This window comes from Ochotona princeps, chromosome 6 (genome assembly GCF_030435755.1).
Source record: "Ochotona princeps isolate mOchPri1 chromosome 6, mOchPri1.hap1, whole genome shotgun sequence".
Classification (NCBI taxonomy): Eukaryota; Metazoa; Chordata; class Mammalia; order Lagomorpha; family Ochotonidae; genus Ochotona; species Ochotona princeps.
In genome coordinates this window covers 56,474,151-56,479,758 of record NC_080837.1, presented here as the reverse complement: position 1 = coordinate 56,479,758, position 5,608 = coordinate 56,474,151, and the positions used below count along the sequence as shown (strand labels likewise).

At 43.7% G+C, this 5,608-nt stretch overlaps 1 pseudogene; it reads left to right on the top strand.

Annotated features, from left to right (window-relative positions):
* Window positions 1–2,150: 2,150 nt before the first annotated feature.
* Window positions 2,151–3,413, top strand: LOC101521471 (DNA-directed RNA polymerase II subunit GRINL1A-like; annotated as a pseudogene).
* The last annotated feature ends 2,195 nt before the right edge of the window (window positions 3,414–5,608 follow it).

Sequence of the window (5,608 nt, the reverse complement as noted above, 5' to 3'; positions counted from 1 at the left end):
CCACATGAGGAGTGAACCAGCAGATGGAAGATCTTCCTCTCTGTCTCTTCTCTCTGTAAATCTGCCTTTTCAATAAAAATGAATCTTTTTTTAAAAAAAGAACCCATTCTTGATAATGGCATAAATCCATTCCTGAGGGCAGAGTTTCTCTTACCATCACTAGAGAAGTAAAAAGTGCTTGCTTTTGTTTGAGGAGGTTGAGGTGTATGTAAATGGTTATAGTATCGTGATCCATGATGTCTTCTCTGTCTGCATTCTTTTCCGTTTTATTGAATATTTTTTCTGGAACATTTACGTATATCCCATAGCCTTAAGTCTAGCTTCTAGGAAAGCATTCAAATTCATGCCTCGTTGCCTAATCCGTCTGGAATTCTAATTCCACAGGTCCAAGATAACGTCCTGATTTGGACATCCTGCAATCCTTTGACATCCAGTATACCTCTATGGAAAAAGATGCACGTGTTAGATGTTTAAAGGCAATGAGATAAAGTTGCCTTTCTTTCTGTGAATCAGTGAAACAAAGCAGCATCACCCATGAAGAATTCTGATGACAAAACTGTAAGTGCATTTGTGCAGCTCACTACATGGAGGCCTTTTAAATATAAAAAGGTTAAAATGAAAGTTTTTGTTCTCTTACATTATATTTCAAATCTTCCTTAGATAGTATCTGTTCTTTAGAAGAAGAATTAGATTAATCTGTATCTGAGCATCATATCTAAACATGTCCCCATATCCATGTTGGTCATGTATTTTTTTAAAATTTATTTTTTTATCTAGAAGGCAAAGTTACAGAGCTACAGGGAGAGAGAGTCTTCTATCAGCTAGCTTACTTCCCAAATGGCCACAACTGCCAGAGCTGAACTGATCTGAAGCCAGAAGCCAGGTGCTTCCTCCAGCTCTCCCCTTGAGTGTAGAAGCCCAAGGACTTTAGCCAACCTCTGCTACTTTCCCAGATCATAAGCAGGGAGTGAGATGAGAACTGGAGCAGCTGGGACATGAACCAGTACCCATGTGTGATGCTGGCACTACAGGCTGATACTTAGCCTACTCTCTCCTACTCTCACGCTGGCGCCTGCTCCAGTCATGTCTAATTTTTTTTTTAAAGATTTATTTTTATTACAAAGTCAGATATACAGAGAGAGGAGGAGAGACAGAGGAAGATCTTCCGTCCCATGATTCACTCCCCAAGTGAGCCGCAACCGGCCGGTGCGCGCCGATCCGATGCAGGGAACCAGGAACCTCTTCCGGGTCTCCCACGTGGGTGCAGGGTCCCAATGCATTGGGCCGTCCTCGACTGCTTTCCCAGGCCACAAGCAGGGAGCTGGATGGGAAGTGGGGCTGCTGGGATTAGAACCGGCACCCATATGGGATCCCGGGGCTTTCAAGGCGAGGACTTTAGCCGCTAGGCCACGCCGCCGGGCCCAGTGATATCTAATTAATACCTGCACATATTTTCTTCCATCTCTGTCAAGATTAGCTTGAACCCAATGAAATGATAAACATGAATTAAAACGGGGAAAGGTGGATATTTGGCACAGCAATTAAAACACCACTTGGAACACCCACACCTCATATTGAAATATCTAAGTTTGAGTTCTGGCCCTGCTTCCAATCCCACTTCCTACTAATGCACTCCCTGCGAGGCCACAGGTCCCTGCTGCACATGAGGAAAACGAAGGTTAAGTTCTAGTTTTCTGGTTTCACTTAGGGCCCACCCCTGGCTGTTGCAGGCATTTGGGGTGTGACTCTGGATGGAAAAAGATCTCTCCGCCTTCTCTGTGTCTCCCTGCCTTTCAAGTACATAAAAAAATATATTTTGATGTATTATTTTATACATACACATTTATTACTGCAAGGATATACGTTACTGCAGGGATCTATGGAGATAAGTGGTTCAGAGTGCAAGCTGTGGAAACAGGCAGGACGGGAGTCACAAATATAGCATTGACTGAGTGAGTAACCTTGGACATGCAGCTTACATTTCTTTGCCTAAGTTCCTTCATGTAGAAAATGTAGGTTGTTGTAAGGATTAAAAGATAAAGAAGGCTGTTCTGGGGAAATGGCGACTCCTGCTCATGTCCCGGAGTCACCGCCGGCTGGGGATCCTGCACCAGTGGCAGGGACTGCCTCACCAGCCTCAGGCCGGTAGAATGTCCTTGCTGCCCCGCGGCTTCGAACCCCAAATTCCCGAGGACTGGGGCAGCAGAGTTTGGTGGAGCTGCAGGAGATGTTGAAACACCAGGAGAGACTTTTATGCAATGAAAAATTCGTTTGCAAATTGCCAGACAAAGGTAAAAAAGTGTTCGACAGTGTTGCCAAACTGAAAGCTGCCATTGCAGGACGTGAAGAGGTTAGAGGAGTAAGTGAACTCTTTAACGCTGTTAGTTTAGACTGTACACTAAAGCAAAAAGCAAATGCAGGCATTGATGTGGACATAGACAAGACCCAGGATCCTGACAAAATACTTGATTCTTCATCCCTAGTTCCTGGCTCTTCCTCTGTAGATAACATCAACTCCTCTCTGACAACCTCACCTAAGCACGGACTTGTACCTCTTCACGCAGGTGATGAAGAGAGTCGAAAGGCTGAGCTCCCCGTGAACAGGTGCCCAGCTGCCAGCCCTAGGGCCAGGGTGCTGTCCTCCTCTGAAGCCAGAGAGTGTTTCTCCCCGCGGAGCACTTCAAGTCAAGCAGAAGATGCTTCCAGCAGCCTTGATAGCCTGTTTCTTGACAAATTACAAAGGATCACAATTTCAGACCAAGGTCAACACCCCTCCGAAGCAAACACAAGGACCGAGAACTTGACGGCCTTTAGTAGCAGGACTCAGAGGAAGCATCATTACATGCAAGTGCTGGAAATGCAAGCCAGAAACCCAGTACCCACAATACAGAAATTTAAAACCAATGTACAAGTATTGTCACGGAGGAAATGTAGTAGCACAGGAACTTCATGATTTTCTTAAACCCCAAAACATGAAGGCTGCTTCAAGCCCAGTGGGCATTGTTGGAGCACAGCTGGTGGTTAGAGATGGGGCCTATTGCGGGAGCTGCTGAACTCTGTGTTTAGCTGTGTCTAGCTGGAGAGAGGATTCATGTTGAAAAACACTTTGGTTCGGAAGCCAAATAATTGAAAAGGTTTCATATAGTTGATGGGAGAGATTAAATTTTAGCACGGTTAGCCAATATTTCATCATAAACAGAGCTAAGGAGAGAATTTATTGACTTTTTTTTCAACCAGAACCAGATTTGAATGTATAGCTCCCGCTGTGATTAGTCTGTAAACTAAGGGCAGAGGAATGCAAGAATAGGTGAACTTTCTTCACAAAACAATACTTGTTTGTTCATGCTGTATGTAAACCTCAGGTGCTGTGACAGCACACTGAAACAAAGCTTCTGATGCTCAAAGAGTTTAGGATTCTTTTTTTTTTTTTTTTTTTTTGAGTTTAGGATTCTTGACAGGAATCGAGGTTTACAAACTTGGAGCAAAAAGCTCGAATTATGTAGTAAACGTTTCAGTGGGAAAGGAGATGAGGGGGGATAATAAATGTGAAAATAGATTCAGACAGCATGTGCAAAAACCCTGCTTCTGAGTTTCTCACAGTTTTTTGTTTTGTTTTGTTTTGTTTTGTTTTGTTTTGTTTTGTTTTGTTTTGTGTGTATGTGTTTTTTACTTGCAGCAAGTGTAGAATTCAGATCAGCAAGTAGTGACTGGTACTTGTCTGTTTCCAAAGATGGAACATTAGATATGAACTTACACTACTTTGAAAAACATATCAAAATGGTATTTTTTTGGTTATTGTTATAAAAGGACTTGAGTGAAATTTTCAACTTTATCCTGCCTCAGTGTTAATGGTTTTAACCCCAAACTATCTTGTTTCTGATCTGTAGAAAATTTAAGAGTATGCTGTTTTAATTAGGAATAAAAATAATCTCTGAGCAATTTCTCAAAAAGAAAGGTAAAGAAGGTACTTAGAATGGTGATGCCACGTAGCAAATGCTCAATAAATATCAATAAATATAACAAAGAAATACGAATGTGACTGTCAAAAACTCCTGACCCAAAGGTTAAATTTACAGAAGACTTTTGTTTGCATTCAAGATTTAACCCCAGGATACACTGGCTTTTCCCATGGCAACCTGACTCACTTAAGGCCCTATTTTCTGACCGGTTAAGCCATCTTTTTGATTTCCTAATTTCTGACTCATTTAGATTCTGACTGGATGTCAACATTCTCCCCGACATCCCAGTGACGGACTTCATCTGCACCTCCTAACTTCTCTCTTGTTCCTACCCTACATGTTCTACGTTGTCAACTGGACCTGCCTGTTCTTCCGGGCTTTCAGGGATGCAAACCCCAGTGGTTCTCTCTTGCCTGCAGCCATTCACTCATTCTAAGGAGTTATGAAAAAGAGTTGAAATTGAGTGAGGGAGGAGCTTTAAATGTAAGAGTTTGTGCCTCTTTAACTCTTATTGAACATGCTGCCCAACATATGCCAAATAAGGCTATACTAGTATTATTAAAAAAAAAAAAGAAAAGAAAAAATGCTAGGTTGCAGAAACATCTTAATTGTTACCCAAAATCAGAGAATAAACTAACAGAATTTCCACAGAACCATTAAACTAGAGACCACCATTCATTCAGTGACTGCTACCTGAATTGTAAATATATTGGCTCACAGAAAAATAATGAATTTCCGGGCCCGGCAGCATGGCCTAGCAGCGTGGCCTAGCAGCTAAAGTCCTCGCCTTGAAAGCCCCGGGATCCCATATGGGCGCCGGTTCTAGTCCCGGCAGCTCCACTTCCCATCCAGCTCCCTGCTTGTGGCCTGGGAAAGCAGTTGAGGACGGCCCAATGCATTGGGACACTGCACCCACGTGGGAGACCCGGAGCAGGTTCCTGGTTCCCTGCATCGGATCGGCGCGCACCGGCCGGTTGCGGCTCACTTGGGGAGTGAATCATGGGACGGAAGATCTTCCTCTCTGTCTCTCCTCCTCTGTGTATATCTGGCTGTAATAAAATGAATAAATCTTCAAAAAAAAATAATGAATTTCCTAAGATCACCCTAAACAATGTACCGTTTCCAATTAGTGCCCAAGGGACAAAACAATGAAGTAAAATAAAGAAAAATATCTGAGAGTGCCCAAGCTCAACAGGACTATGAGACTCCACGATTCACAGGGAACACTACCGTTGACTCTAAAAGCAAAATAGTAAGGAAAGTCTGGCACCATGACTCAACAGGCTAATCATCCACCTTCAAGCGCCATTATCCTGAATGGACTCCAGTTCATGTCCCAGCTGCTCAACTTCTGATCCAGCTCCCTGCTTGTGTCCTGGGAAAGCAATACAGGATGGCTCGAGTCCTTGGGCCACTGTTGCTATGTGGGAAACCAAAAAGAAACTCCTTGCTCCTGAGGGGGACAGGAGGAGGCTTGTATCCCAACCCTGGAGACTCCCGGATTCTCACCAAGGACTATCAGTACGGGCACCAAGGACTACATCCCAACTACCAAAGAGACCACAGGGAATTGGAGTGCCTTCGGAGGCCGAGAACTCTGAGGTCATCCACCTCCATTTGGATCTACCACACGGGATGGAAGAAGCCCA